At 40.0% G+C, this 16,611-nt stretch overlaps 1 protein-coding gene across 39 annotated transcripts in view; it reads right to left on the reverse strand.

The window, feature by feature from the left end:
- Window positions 1-16,611, reverse strand: part of CELF2 (CUGBP Elav-like family member 2) — an 859,904-nt gene that overhangs the window by 257,167 nt on the left and 586,126 nt on the right. The window lies entirely within an intron of this gene.

Raw genomic sequence — 16,611 nt, forward strand, 5'->3', positions numbered from 1 at the left:
TCCCTTATATACAAGTGCCTGCTCAAAATCACCTCAAATGCCATCATCACTTTTAAAATCCAAGTGTGACAATGCCTGTCCTCTGCTTAATTCCCTTGCTCTCAGAATCAGGGCAGAAATCTCCGAGTGTACAGGTCCCTGGATCACGGCTGCCCACTTCCTCTCCAGCCTCACCCACTGATGGTGTTCTCTGCATTCCCACATGAACAAATCCTCTCTCCTAACCCGAGTCCTTTGCACATATTGTTCCCTCTACCTGAAATTCTCTTCCCTCCTCTTTTGCCTGAACTCACTATGTACCAAGAAAAAGGGTCATCACCAAAGGGCCCCTTTTATTCTTCTATTTGTACTTTTTGAATGAATTTAATGAATGATTTACACAAGAATGAAATGAGAGTACAAACAACATTATTGGAAACATTAGTGGTAACTTAAACAGCAAACCCAAATTTTTACTCTATTTTCCTGGCTTTGAAGCTACAGATACTCAACATAGGTAACATCCTTTGAACGCAACTAACTGCTCATCCACTGTCCGGAATGAAGCTGGAATGTATCCACCTTGCAAATGCTAACTCTAGTTCTGAAAGTAGCTCTAACCGGTTCTAGCTTATCACTACTTCCAGGTCTTTTTATAGTTGCATCATCAAAATGCAGTATCTTAACATTTGACGGCTCATAATTTTGCTGATGAAAGGACAGCCATGTTCCTGGCTTGATAATTACGAAACACTTTCATTTTTGGATTTAGTGCAGTCAATTAGAGTGACAAGCCAATGATTCTTTGCAAATTTCTACATCATATATTCCTTCTAACCACCTCTGTATACATACCTGCATTTGTCCATTTATAAACCATATGAAGTAAATTTTTGGTACACAAACATCTTAAAAGATGAAAGAATTTGTCACATGTCCTTTTAGCACAAACCAAAAGCTCCAGGTTTTTGCTGCAAAATGTTCTATGATGAAGTATTTCCTACTGAATGACTAACTGGATACAAATACCGTATTTCCTTTTTATCCTTTGAAATGTATTACTGACTCACTGATTCCTGAGTTGAGGAAAATTTATCTGGGATACCTTCATCTGAAGAATCTGAGATTTCACTTATACAATCAATTTCACCATCATCTAGAGTCTAGAGAGTTTCTGTCTTTTGGCATTTATCTTCTGAATCATGGGGTAATCATCAGAGGTCCTGATCAGTTTCCTTTTCTTTGTTATCATGGGAGAAAATTATCAATTCTCAACTGTGTTCAACTAGAGATTTTCTAAAAATTTAGATAAAAGCATCTCCTGACTTCCTTTATAACCTTCTTGAAAGATACAAAAAACTGTGGGTCATACGGCAAGAAAACTCCAAGATAAAACAACATTTCAGTATTGCATCAGCCTTAGAGTAGATCCCATCACTCTTTGCTTTTCTAACTTTTATTTTAGTATGGTTGGGAATTGATAAGCATGAATGAACAAATTTCTCAGATGATCAGACAGGAAAATGTTTCAAGACACAGAAAAAATGAGATCACTAAGATGTCAAAATGTGTCTTAAATGTACAAAAGGTCCAAAAGAACAATGTGGTAATGCTAAGACAGAATGAGTTGTTCTTTGCCCTAAAAGAAATAATGTTCTGTTTTTCCCTTGTAAGACCTCTAGGAAAGATTAAATTCATCCAACAGCAATCCTTAAAAGCACTTAAGGCATCTCAAAAAAAGAAACTCCAAAATTAAAATGGGGTTCAAGGGACCCTGATGTTATACTGAGGGCTGCATGCACTCCTTGCCTTTAAGATACTGGTGTTACTGCTACCTTTTCAGGTAAGGTTTTCTGGATCCCCCTGATTTGGTCAAATTTGCCTATTACACCATTTCATAACATCATTTTCTTCTCTCTCACAGCACTAACACAGTTGCAATTTGACATTTATTGGTCTGATTAGTGTGAGTATTTGGTCAATGTCCGCTCTCCCACTAACCTTTAAAGATCATGAGCATAGAGACTGTGTTTCCCCAGCATCTGGAATCAGGCATGGCACACAGTAGGTTCTCAATAGGGACCTTGGGGAAATGAGTCTAAATTCAGTTCTATCTCTACACTACGTGAAATAACTGTCATAATGGGTAAGAATTGCCCGCTATGACTTTATGATTTTTTCCTAAGAGACTGTTACATGTTTTCATCCTCCCCACATTCCCTGCTGTGTGACCCCTGACAACAGTGAAGGAAATATTTACTAAGTACCTACTGGGGTCAGAGGATCTATGTTTAATGTTAGGTTTTACTTCTCAAAATCCTGCAAACTGAATGTTCCCATTTTCACTTTACAGACGGGAAACTGGGATTTAGAAGGTTAAATAACTTGCCCAAGGTCTCAGAACCAATAAATAGGAAAAGAGATTTAAATGCATGCCTGATCTGACTCTAACCTGTGTTCTTTGTACACTACCCACTGAAACACACAAGGGAAGCATGTTCTATTTCTTTTACAACTACCCAGAACACAGAGTCTCTTGCTCGGGAAACAGTGGGCCCTAAGAGGTGTTGTCTAAGGAGCTATGATCCAATGTAAATCAATATTTAGATTTGGTTTGTCTTGCATCAGTTGTTTTCTTCCTAAAAAGCTTGTACTGTCCTTGCCTTGTGTGTGGAGTCTTATTTAAAAGTAGAATTTATGTCACACAGGCACTTAGAGGCATTCTCATTTTCCTTGGAAAACAGGAAGTCAGCTCCAATATATTAGTAAGAGCAGTGCGCTATCGATATTACATATTTGCAAGAAAGTTTTACTTAGCAAAATCAGAAAGAAAGTTCCCCAATGGAGGACTTGCACGTCAAAAACGTACTTGCACTGGCTATTAGAACGCCTGTTGCCATAAAATATCATGACTTTAAGTAAGCCCAGTGTTTTTCATCTGTCAAATATGTACACATTTATGTACTCTCATAAGAGGTTATAATGACTTCCTCCTCAGAACTTATTTCACTTCATACATTTCTATTAGAAGCTGAAGTTCCTCCTTTCAAAATCCAACAGGAAATTCATGAGATGACATCATTAAAAGCCATAAAAAAAGCTAGAGTGACATTAAATGACTAATAACTGGATGTTGGAGGGAAATGAGAGTGAAGTGAAAGTTGCCAATTCAGGTCCCTCATCATAATTTCTACCTGTAGGCAAGAGTTCTATCATGCCACATGACAGTAACTACAGACCCAAGCACGGTGTCACCCTGACTGTGCTGTTTTCAACCCAGAGCACCTACACCAGTGGTCTCCGTGGGTAGGGAGGAGAGGCAGCAGGAGCTGGCATTCTTGCTTCAATATACACATGCAAGTCTCCTAGCTCCTCCCACATCCCGGCAAAGAGCAAACCCTGCTGTAAGTGGGAGATCCACTGCCTGGGCCCGAATACTGACTCTGCCCTTGAGTGACTCAAGCTCTCAGAGTCTCAGTCTCCTCACCTATAAAATGACGGTTTAAAGCTGTTGCGTACAGTTTACAGCTGTTGTGAAGGGTCACAGGGTTAATCAATGTACAGTGATTGACAGCATACCCACCATAGCAAGTATGAGCTATTGTTGCTATAATTTTCAGAGAGGGGGGGAAAAAAGGAAGGAGTGTATAGTTTCAGAAAAAAATATGAAGTTTAAGAAAAAAAAAATAGTTACCAAACACCTGATGAATGCCAGGGCACACAATGAAGCCAGCTCATTCCTCTGCTCAAATCCCTCCAAAGCTTTACTCCCAGTGTCATGGAAAGCCAACTCCTTCCAAGGCCCTGTGTGGCCAGGACCCCACTTCCTGTGGCCTTATCTCTTTTCTGCCTCCTCCCCACTCCCTCTGCAGCAGCACACTGGCCTTCAGTTTTCTCCAACATCCCAGGTACACTCCTTCTTTACCAGGCACTTCCAGTGCACCTACCTTCTGCCTGGACTGCTCTATCCCTCATAAGCACATGGCCGAATCCCTCAGCAGCTTCCTGGTTTAATTTCAATTGCTCCTTCTGGATAAAGCCCACCCTGATATCCTATTTAAAACAGCAACCTTCCCTCTGCCCTGCTCTATTCCTACCACACCACACTCCTGTCCCCCACCCGACCATGGTATCTTCTAAGTAGGTTGTTTTATTTATAGCATCTGTAGTCCTCACTAGAGTGCACACTCAGCAAGGGTGGGGGGCGGGATTTGTCTGCCTTGTTCACTGATGCTCCATAAACATGTGTAGAATGAATAAAGCCTGTACTTCTTATTTTAGATTTAAGTTTTTCCCTATTGGTTCAAAGAGAAAAACCACATCCTTGGGTTTTCCCCTCTCATTTTGACATGGATAAATCAAAAACAGTGACTGGAGCTCCTTATGATTCTAATGATCCAAGAAACCTCTAACCATCACACTAGATGGTTCACTGGATAGCAAACTAATTTGTATATTGCATTTATTTCTACCCTTCTCTTTCCAAAAAGAATCTGAGGTCATTTCAGTAGTAAGGGATTTCCCTTTAGCAGTTCAAGAATTGCCCACCAGATCTACTAAAAGAAACCTGAGGAAACAGGATGACCATCTCACATTTTTGAAAATGCATCACTGTAAGACAAACACTTGCATACACAATACCATATATTCGTTTCTAGGACAGGTATTGTTTTGATAATGGCAATGTTTGCCAAACTTATGGCTATCTGAAAATCCCAAGATACACTGACCACCTCTCCAGAGAGGAGACCTTGTTTAACAGAAGGTGAGCTCCATTAAGTCATGAACGGAAACTCACCCGTAAGAAACAGATTGCTTAACTGCTCAAACTGCTTGATGCCTTGGATAGCAAGGAACTTCACTTGGATAGCAAGCACTTCACGCTAATCGAGATGTGCATTACAAGATTACCAGGGATAGTCTGGGTGACAAATGACACACACATCTTGAGAAAGAAGTATTCCTGAAATGGAGACTGGGCCCACAAAGCTTTCGCAGTAGTTTTCTACCTGGTCTAATTTTAGATGATCCCTGACCACCAGAGGGTTTGTACTATGCCAGGCTGATCCCAGCTCAAGCAACAGATTTTTCTATCTGACTGCAGGTCACATTATCTCATGAATGAGCTGTTATTTAGGTCAGTGAAAAATCTCGGCCTAATTGAATGTGTGTTGTATTCCTGGTGCTTGTGCTCTATCAAGATTTTAAATCATATTTGGGGGGTGGGGAAGAGATTGCTATGAGGAAGCAAAGGGGGATTGTGACACTTATGCTCTATTTGAAGCAAAACAAGGCAAAATACCTTAACGGTTTTAAATGTTTCACCCTGAAACGATGGGTTCATTATGGTTTAGTTGATACTATTTGCTTTGCTATTATTTCTTCCACAGTGTTAACACACTTTTTCCCTAAACAGGAAATGCTGTTTAATTATAACTCTGAAGCTTATGGTTCTAGAAAAAGAAAAGGAATTTACTGTTTCTTTCATCATAATAGACAAACAAAAATAATTCCTTGGTGAATAACCACAGACCACTTTGAGGGGAGTGCTGGTGGGACTGACCTGCTGAAAATGATAAACAAATCCAAATGTGGAATGCAGTTAAAGAGAAACCAAATCCACACATGAGAAAAAGCATCAAGTAACGGAAAATGATTCGGAAAACCCAGTCCAGATCTAAGAATCAGGTTAAGTCTGTCAACAAAATAAGATGATCCTGTTAATGGTGCATTTAGACTTTGAGAAGACTCCTCCTTTTGCCCAAAACAAAAAGTATAAACTCCAGAAGGAGGGATCAACTCTCTCCCAGAAGATGCTAGCCATCACACCTGATATACAGCAGCCCCTAAAGTATCTGCTGAAGGCACTCAGGAATGAAGAGTTCTCTGCAGTTCAACTGAGTGAATGCAACTCCACTGAGAAACACTGCAGTCCAGGGGCTATAAAACATGAGATTACGCAAGGAGAATGCAAAAGGCACGAATCCATTCCCTTCTGGAAGCAATATGCAAAGATGCTCAGTGTCACCCCTCAGAGAGTCTGACTTAATGGATCAGAAAGGGACCCAGGCACCAGTGTGGCTAAAGAATTACTAAGGTGATTCTAATATGTGGACCAAAATGACAACCACCGGTCTATCAATACAACACTGAGTTTGTAAATCTGAGCATTTTTATACAATGTCTTATCTATATTACTAACACAAGCGAAAAAAGGGTTTATTTAAAGATACCTGCCACACTTGTGCAACACTTCGAAATGATCTGCTATTTAAATTTCACATTTAAATCCCTAACAACAATCTAAGACATTTTATTGAATATCAAGTGAAGAAATAAACCTTTTTATTTATGATGCCATACCTTAAAATGTGACCCCAAATTACTATGGAATAAAAAAAATGCTATGCACAATGCCTAGCACACAAAAATGCTTTTAATAAAAATTGCTCACTAAAATTCCATAGTTTCAATATTCACATATACATGGTTCCATGTGGAAATTTTATAGATAATCATGAATGCTTGGTAGTAGTCAGATGACCATCTTAAGTCAGCATCTTTCAACGATTTCAAATCACTTCAGATATCAAACGGGGAGTAAGTATTTAATACGTAGCCCCCCTTTGTGTGTGCCATGCCCTAAATACAGGCATGCCTTGGAGATGCAGATATTGCAGGTTTGGTTCCAGACCATCAAAATAAAGCTAGTATTTCAATGAAGCATGTCGTAAGAATTTTTCGGTTTCCCAGTGCATACAGAAATCATGTTTACACTACACTGTAGTAAACATAACTACTAAGTGTGCCAAAGAATTATATCTTTTAAAAAGTACATTTCTTAATGTTAAAATACTTCATTGCTAAAAATTGCTAACAATCATTTGAGTCTTCAGCTGGTTGCAATGGTTTTGCTGGTGGAAGTTCCTGCCTCCATGCTGATGGCTAATGACTGATCAGAAAGAGGGCTGCTGAAGGATGTGGCAAGTTCTTAAAACAGGACAACCATGAAGTCTGCTGCTTTGACTTACTCTGGGAAAATTTTTCTGTAGTATGCCATGCTGTTTGATAGCATGTTGCCCATATCAGAACTTCTTTTAAAATTGGAGTCAATTCTCACAAACCCTGCCACTGCTTAATTAATGAATTTTATGGAATATTATACATCTTTTGTCATTTCAACAATGTACAAAGCATTTTCACCAGGCGTCCATCTCCAGAAACTGATTTCGTTGCTCATCTGTAGACGCAACTCCTCATCCGTTCAAGTTTCATCGTGATATTATAGCAGTTCAGTCCAGGAGTCCCCAGGCTCCACTTCTAATTCTAATTCTTTTGCTATCTCCACCATACCTGCAGTGACTTCCTCCAGTGAAGTCTTGAGCCCCTGAAAGTCATCCATGAGGACTGGAATCCACTTCTCCCAAATTCCTGTTGATTCTGATACTGTGACCTTCTCCCATGAATCACGAATGTTCTCAATGATCTCTAACATGGTAAATCATTTCCAGAAGGTTTTCAATTTCTTTTGCACAGATCGATCAGAGGAATCATAATCTATAGCAGCCATGGCCTTACAAAACATATTTCTTAAATAAGACTTCAATGTGGAAATTACTTCTTACCCATGGGCTACAGAATGGATATTGCATTAACAGGCATGGAAACAACATCAACCTATTTGTACATCCCTATGACAGCTCTTGGATGACAAGGTACATTGCCAATGGGCACTAATATTTTGAAAGGAATCCTTTTTTCCTCTCTGTGCAGTAGGTCTCAACAGTGGACATAAATTCAGTAAACCGGCCAGGCTGGCAACTCACACCTGTAATCCCAGCACTTTGTGAGGCCAAGGAGGGTGGATCATCACCTGAGGTGAGGAGTTCAATACTAGCCTAGCCAAAATGGTGAAACCACAACTCTACTAAAAATACAAAATTAGCTGGGCGTCGTGGTGGGTGCCTGTAATCCCAGCTACTCAGGAGGCTGAGGAAGGAGAATCACTTGAGCACAGACAGTGGAGGTTGCAGTGAGCCAAGACTGCGCCACTGCACTCCCGCCTGGGTGACAGAGCAAGACTTTGTTTCAGTTAAAAAATAATAATTCAGTAAGACATGCTGTAAACAGATGTGCTGTCAACCAGGATTTGTTGTTCCATTTACAGAGCACTGGAAGAATAGATTTAGTATAAGTATTGAGGACGCCTGGTGAAGATGCTTTGTACATTGTTGAAATGACAAAAGATTCATAATATTCCATAAATTTCATTAATAAACTATTTTTGGAATAGTAAATGAGCAATGGCTTAAAGTGAAAGTCACCAGTTGTATTAGCCCCTAATAAGATAATCAATCTGTCTTTTAAAGCCAGGTACTGACTTCTCGTGTTCAGCTATGAAACATCTAGATGGCATCTTCGATAGAAGGCTGTTTCATTTACCTTGAACCATCTGTTGTTTAGTGTTGCCACTTTCATCAGTGATCTTGCTAGGTCTTCTGGATAACTTCCTGCAGCTTATCCATTAGCAGTTGCTGATTCGCCTTGTACTTTTACGTTAAGGAGATGGCTTCTTTCCTCCAACCTCACCGACCAATCTCTGCTAGCTTCAGACTTCTCTCTTCTGCAGCTTCCTCACCTCTCTCGTCCTTCAGAGAAACTGAAGAGAGTTAGGGCCTTGCTCTGGATTAGGCTTTGGCTTAACGGATTGTTGTGGCTGGTTTGATTTTTCTATCCAGACCACTTCAGTTTTCTCCATATCAGCAATAAGGCTATTTCACTTTATCATCTGTCTGTTCATTGGAACTGCACTTTTAATCTCCTTCAAGAACTTTCCTTTGCATTTACAACTTGGATATGTGCTTGGTGCAAGACACCAAGCTTTCAGCCTATCTCAGTTTTTGACATGCCTTCCTCACTGAGCTTTAATTAATCATTTCAAGCTTTTGATTTTTGACGCTTTCTTTCAGTTGAACACTCAAAGGTCATTGTAGGGTTATTGACTGACCCGATTTCAATTAAAAAATTGAAATTTGGAGTATAGAAAAGGCCAAGTGGAGGAAGAGAGACAGGGGAATGGCAGAACTTCACACACAACTTTCATTAGCTGTCTTCTGTGGGTACTGTTCCTGGCACCCTGAAACAACTGCAACAGTAACATCAAAGATCGTGAATAACAGATCACTGTAAAAGTTACAATAAAGTTTGAAATATTGTGAAAATTACCAAAATGTGAAACAGAGACGCAAATTGACTACATGCTATTGAGAAATGGCACCTACGGTCTTGTGACGCAGGGTTGCCACAAAGCTTCAATTTGTTAAAAAGGAAAAAGAAGGCAGTAACTGAAAAGGACACTGAGGTGAAGCACAATTCAACAAGGTGTGCCTGTGTTCTTAAAGTACATCAAAGGGTGATGACAGTGTACTTGTAAGAGTGGCCGAGAGTGAAGACAGGAGCACTGAGGGTATGCAGGAACATCTGTACTATCAAGAACCTCCACCACATAAAATGCTTCACAGACCCTAATTACACTTTGCCAGAATCTGGCAGACTTGTACCTGACTCTTCGGGAAGTACAAAATGTCCCTGAATCATGAAGGCACTACTCACTCTGCTGGGAACAGTGCATGCAGAGCTGTCCTATCCAGGCAGAGTTGTGAATGAGGTTCACTTGGTTCCTAGGGCTGTATTAAATAGCAAAGCGTATTTCATGTTCTTTCAGGTAGGAGAATGCAGTGAAACTGCTGCTGGTACCTCTCAGATCACGGGGCTGTTCAGCGACTTGGTGAGACAAACTAGACTTCAACTCTTCACATACTGTGATCTCCATTCACAAGGTAATCAACAGCACCAACTCGAGAACTTTACTAGATTTCTCTCTTCCTCTTGCATTTTGAGAACAAGCCTCTGATTTCAAAGATGAGTGCTTCTGATACACTTTGAAATAAAAAGAATCCGAGAAAAAGAACTATGACCAATTCAAGAGCTTTTGAGCATCTACTCTGTGCCAAGCTTAAGCATGTGAAGGTTGAAATCTATCCTAATCAGATAAACTCGAGCAATTTAAATGCAAAGGCTCTATTCCCTCATTCAGCTGCAGTTAGAAGACGAAAACCTGCACATTTCCGGGGTTTCAGATACTCAACAAAGTGAGTTTGGGCGAGTCCTTAAAGAGTTAAGTTTCCTTAAGTGAAAGCACTACTCTTCACTTACAGTGCCTGAGGGCCTGTTCCCTCTGGTTGATATAAATCACTGCATTTTCTGTACTCTGTCCCCACAGACAGCCGCTATCTTGGAGTCTGCAAGGCTATGTGTTTATTGCAATTGCACAATTCTTTCTTTGGACTCCAAGCTTTCTCTTCAAGGTTTAAAATCTTCGATGCACAGAAACAAGAGCTGTCACATGGAATATGTTTTGACCATCTCACCAGAATACTCCTTCAAACTATCAGCCTCAGCCCTAAAAAGGACCATGCTAAGTAAACCAAACACTTTCCTCATTGTGAGGAAAGGGCCCGTTTTCCCTGAATATGAGTTTAGTAAATGGTCTTAAGGTTGCTGCCTACCTTAGCAAAATGGCTCAAACCTTCCGAAATTACCAGGTCAAATGATTAGGTACACTACAAAGACAAATAGACTCAAGCACAGGCTTTCCACCCTAAAACAGAAGTACAAGTCTAGTAAAATTGAGTCAAAAAGCCAGGGATTAAGGAACAGAATGCATATTTCAGCTCAATGATTAAAATGGCAGCATCATGTGGTAAGCCATAGTGAAATGAGTCAGAAGAACCACCATTGTAGCGGTGGTTCTGTTTACTAGTGGAGGGCACTGAGGCAGTAGTCTTAACCTTGTCTGTAGCTTGACTCAAATATAAAATAGAAGGCCAGATGCAATGGCTCATGGCTGTAATCCTGGCACTTTGTGAGGCCAAGCCAGGAGTATCACTTGAGCCCAGGAGTTTGAGACCAGCCTACGCAAGATGGTGAAACCCCTCATCTCTACAAAAAAATTAAAATCAGCCGGGCATAGTGATAAATGCTTGTTTTCCTAGCTACTCAGGAGACTGAGGCAGAAGGATCATTTCAGGCCAGGACCTCAAGGTACTAATCAGCTATGATTGTGCTGCTGCACTCCAGCGTGAGCCACGAAATGATATACTGTCTCTTTTAAAAAAAAAAAAAAAAAAAAAAGGCCAGGTGTGGTGGCTCATGCCTGTAATCCCAGCTCTTTGGAAGGCTGATGTGGGCAGATCACCTGAGATCAGGAGTTCAAGACCAGCCTGGCCAACATAGCAAAACCCCTTCTCTACCAAAAATACAAAAATTAGCCAGGCCCGGTGGTACAAGCCTATAATCCCAGCTACTTGGGAGGCTGAGACAAGAGAATTGCTTGAACCCAGGAGGCAGAGGTTACAGTGAGCCCAGATCATGCCACTGCACTCCAGCCTAAGTGACAGAGCAAGATTTCATCTTAAAAATAAAAAGAAGTAAACAGTACCTCACCTAACTTGCTTTGATGAATTGTTGAAAAATAATACTTTATACTTTAACACAGTAAGTTAAAATAAAGCTCTTAAATCCAGAAGCGGGAAGCAAATACAGTGTAATTCCTTAAAATCAGTGTTTTCCATTAGAAGCACACACATCAGAACAGTGACAGGTGTATAGCCAGCCTACAGGAGAACAATTTGCAGACAGTACTTAAAAAGTTACTACATGGCTGAGCTCAGGCTAAACTAGTTTAGTATTTTATGTATACTTGTTTGCTTAAATACTACAACTTGACTGAAACATGCCAGATTCTCTACTGGCTCCAGAAGAGGGGGTGTTTGAACATTAGATTCCAATTTTCTCTTCTATAATCTATTCCCATTTGGTTGGGAGTAAAGTATTTCCATTTTGCTTAGCCTCTTTCTTCTGTTCAGGCAATCTAAAAGCTAGAGTAAAAAAGGAAGGAGGAAGAAAAGGCTTCCATTTAATTTAACACGTCTTGCTAACAGTAAAAAGTAGAACCTCTCTTGCTAAATATGCTTGTTCTTTGTGGTAGACTGCTGGTTAATGTCAGAACCTTGTGGGATGCAGTATCCTGAAATGCATCTTTCTGATAATATGGGTTAAAGGGATGAGGCTGAGTTTGGGGAAACAGATTGTTCACCAAAAACATTCTGTGACTCTTGTATTCCCGAAGTCATAATCTGACAATCACCATCCCTACATTACATCCTTGTGCTTAAAAAGCCAGCTTCAAGTACTTCATGAGGAGAAAAATAAGAGAAATCATACTACGTCAATGGCTTTGAGCATATAATCAGTGTTTGTATCCATAAAGGCCAAGCATTCTCTTTGGATCAACACTTATTCAAACGCTGTTCTCCCCCGACAAGGCCGTGTCTAAGGCTCCTTTGTGAGAGTTCCATGGTAAGTAGTTGTTTATATCAGGCCACTAACTTGTTTTCCTTTTTCTCCTGTTCTCTCTATAGATTAACATTTAGCAAAATGAAAATATCCTCCAGGTGTTTACCTGGCTGTATTTCAAGGCATTCATAAAATGCCTGGGCTCTACCCCTCTAGAGGCCCAGGCATTGCTCTCTCAGCCAGGCGTACCTCATATGACCCACACTGGCTCATTAGCTTCTGTGGTATTTCATGGAAGTCCGGTCTGGGACCTCTTGTTCTTTCAGGGATTGTAACTGTTGCCTCTGGAGATTGATTTTTCATCAGGGAAAACTGTTTCTCTGTTATACAGATGGTACCATGGCCTCCAGGCATGGCTGCTGACTAATTGCCCCAGCACAGCCTCCCCCTCGGTTCACCGTTCTGGAATTCATTTGGGAGCAGGCAACTGGACACCTCACTCGGCCTCTCCCCCAGAAGCATATAGTTAGGAGGTTGAATGTGCCATCTGATTTTCCTCCTGTGGGCCTTGCCCTTCCCTGCAGAGACTTTCCCCAGTACTATGACTTCTTTTTCTGGCATAAGTTTAGAGGTATTGCTAATGGCCAGCTTTTCAGACTTTAATTACAATGACTGATCAATCAGATTTGCTTCTAACATTGGCTCTTAGCATCTTCTTCACCTCTTCAAAGATGAGTGTTCTACTATCTTCATGAAACTGCATCCTCCAATCCTGCTTCCTCTTAGATGTTTTGCAAGGTCTCCTTCTCCAAGAAATAAATCAATACTCTTTGCAAACATTTCATTCTTACTCTTAAAATTTACAACCCTTGACTCCCTTCTTAGACAATTCAAATACCTTCCCTTCCTGCACAAGAATTCTTTCTTGCTCTCTGCCTCAGTGCATTTTATGGAATGTATGCTTATAATTGCATCTTACAATTCTCTTTATCTTACAGTGAAACTGTCAGGGTTGAAAAGCTCATGCAAGTGTAATCAATTATTACCTGATTGATTAGGAAGTACAGAGCATGCTGTTAGGCACCTATTCCTAGCTATGCATCTTAGAGAAGGCAGAAGCGACTTACAAAAACATCTAACCATTCATTTCCTACAAGAACAACAAAGCCTCATTTAAGGAGTAACCCTACAAATATGATGGAGTGTGAGAGAGCATATTCTAAATGCAGAATGAATTATTTGAACGGTTATGAAAGCATTTTAAAGAGCTTTACAGAATTGTGGAATACAATCCCATAGTGTACATACACCTCTACCTTTAACAAAAATCTCCAGTTTCCATCAGGGGGTTTATCTATGCACGGGCTCAGTATTCCCATTTTCAATGGACAAACATGCTGAAGCCAATTCTGCTTAAAACGAAAACTCTTTCTAAATGCACTTCTTGGATTTAGGCCATTGTCACAAAATCACTACTCTTCTCTGTGGCTCCCCTAGCTGCTTTTAAAGCTTTGTTTTCAAATACAAAAGCAGATTTGAGCATTGCTTGCAGTGAGTGCTGTAGATGGGGTTTAAATAATACAGCAGTTGGGACTGAAAAGGAAGCTTTAGAAATGGCTAGATGGGGGACACTCCAGATAGGGAGAGAAAGGAAAGAAAAACTCACATAGGAGCTTTCAAGATGGTGGCCACAGCACTTGCACTTGGTCTACTGAAGAGTCTGCCATGCCTTCCAGATGCCATCAACAGTTTGCGGGAGCAATCAGGATCAAAATTAGGTCACATTTAGCTAAGAAAGTTTTTCTGCTTCAGAAACCATCTCCCAAAATATCAGGTTTAGAACGAATCTTAAAAACCATCTAAGCCAAGCTCATTTACCTCAGTCACTCACAAATGCATGAAGCATGAGTCGCTCACAAACGCATGAAGCAAGTGCACAGGGATGAGGAAAGATTCTGAAAGGGAAATGCACCTGTGAGCTCCTATGGCACCTGTGTCTCCATTAAAACTGTCCTCAGCCAAATGATACTCTGTCAGCCGAATAGTTCTCTTTATTATTCTTTCTCCCAGTTATTCTGATTCAGAAACTTAACAGAAACAGGAATCTGATCCTGTTCATAAAATTATGAGGCAACTGTAGTACTAGATATAGAATAATGAGTATCAACGTGGACTTGTAAAGGCATTCTACAAGGGGATAGTCTATCTCCTTGCTTTTTGTAGTATTTGTCTTTCACCCATGTTCCCTCTAACTAGTAAAGCACACCAGGAGAAAATGCATGTGAACTCTGAGTTAGTATCCGTCCCATCAACTTATTTTCTAGTTATTCTGGACAACTGGAAATTTGCATGAATGACATATAAACCCATGAAACACAGGTTCTGAGCATTATAGTAACGTCTATAACGCAATCAATTTTCAGAACCGAAAACAGCTCGAGACTTTCTCTAAAAGAATACCAGTGTGGTGGCTCATGCCTATAATCCCAACACTTTGGGAAGGCAAGGCAGGTGCATCATCTGAAGTCATGAGTTCAAGACCAGCTTGACCAACATGGAGAAATGCTGTCTCTACTAAAACCGAAAAAAATAGCCGGGTGTGGTGGCAGGTGCCTATAATCCCAGCTACTCAGGAGGCTGAGGCAGGAGAATTGCTTGAACTTGGGAGGTGGAGGTTGCAGTGAGCTAAGATCGAGCCACTGCACTCCAGACTGGATGACAGAGCGAGACTCCAAAAAACTAAAAATAAAAAACACTAGAAAAGAAAGCTTTTTTCTTCCCTCAACAATCTTCACTCTCCTATCCTGACTTTCATTTGACCTTCATGTCTCACATCAGTTAGTGCCAATCCACAGACTACAGGTCCAACACAGTGTCCTCCAGATCACTGTGAAATGAGATAAAGACAATGTCGATTTTTCATAAATTGAAATTAAAAGACAGTCCTATTACATAGACACACACATACACAGACACACAGACACACACACAGTTATCTTCTACCTCTTTTAAAAATGACGATGAAAGCAGATGACAGACTTTTTCCTAATGTCCTTGCCAAAATAAAATCTTAGCACCTTATACGTGTTTCTCCAAGTCTAGGAACCATTGCCCTAAATATCAACCGAACCACCTCTTCCTCATGAGATCACAGTAACTACGGGATGATACACTAAGGGAAAGCTGGAAGAACAAAACTTTGGTGAGGGAAAGATAATGGAATAAAAGACCTGGCTGTGCATCCTATAACTACCACTATACAAACAGGCATCAGCTTTGTAGTAATAATTGTAGAGCATTTACTGTGCACTTCCTATATGCCAGGCTTTTTACTAAATGTTTTTCAAACACGGTCTCACTTGTCCCATTCTGAGGTCAGAAGTTGAATAATGTGTTGCTTCCTAAAGATACTGGAAATTATACTTCGAAATTCATTTTGGCTATGTTTAGACAGTATCAAAATGGGGCATTTCCCAAAATAGGCAAATGTAGTTTTATTACTGGTAATATCATTAATGAAAACTATAAACAGAACTGACAAAAGTAAATTCAAATAAATCAGAGTATGCCTACAAATGCCCAAGTAAATTCAGCCTTTTTAAAACGATGTGCTTTTTGGAACAAGAGTAACAGAAATTTGTCAATGCAAAAGAAAGAAATTCTTTTAGCCTAAAAGTGGAAGAGTTAAAAAGATGAGTTATTTCCTAATCCATCCACAACACATACTTGAAATTGATTATAACTGTGTTTGAATGCATTTTGTTTCTTAGATACACCTCTGAGGTGAAACAAGCAATGGCAAGAGGAAGCAGGGGATCCGTGCACCAGAAAATACTGAGCGAGATCAGAGTATTCTGTCTACTTCACTGAAGATATGGTCTATTGAGGGAAAACTAATTAACAGTTGATCCAAGGAACAAAAGAACACTGTTATGTGACACTTTGTTGGGAAAGTGACTGTAATAAAACAAATGTCCAGAGAATGTGTCACATAACTACAGTGTTTATGATTGATAATTTAAAGGTATAGATGAATTGTATACTTCTGAAGGTCTCCTTTACCCTATGAGAATACAAGTTACTTTGCTATAACCTTGGTTTTCTAGGAAAAAGAAAAAACAACTTTACAGTAATGAACCAATACTACAAGATTAAAGAAGAAAATGTTAAAAAACCCTCAGGCTCTAATCAAGAAGAAAGTTAAATAGAGTAACATGACATTTCACTCTAAGGACAATAATACGCTCTGAAAAGTTAGTATGGACCAGTTTTGTG

The sequence above is a fragment of the Callithrix jacchus genome, chromosome 7 (assembly GCF_049354715.1).
Source record: "Callithrix jacchus isolate 240 chromosome 7, calJac240_pri, whole genome shotgun sequence".
Classification (NCBI taxonomy): domain Eukaryota; kingdom Metazoa; phylum Chordata; class Mammalia; order Primates; family Cebidae; genus Callithrix; species Callithrix jacchus.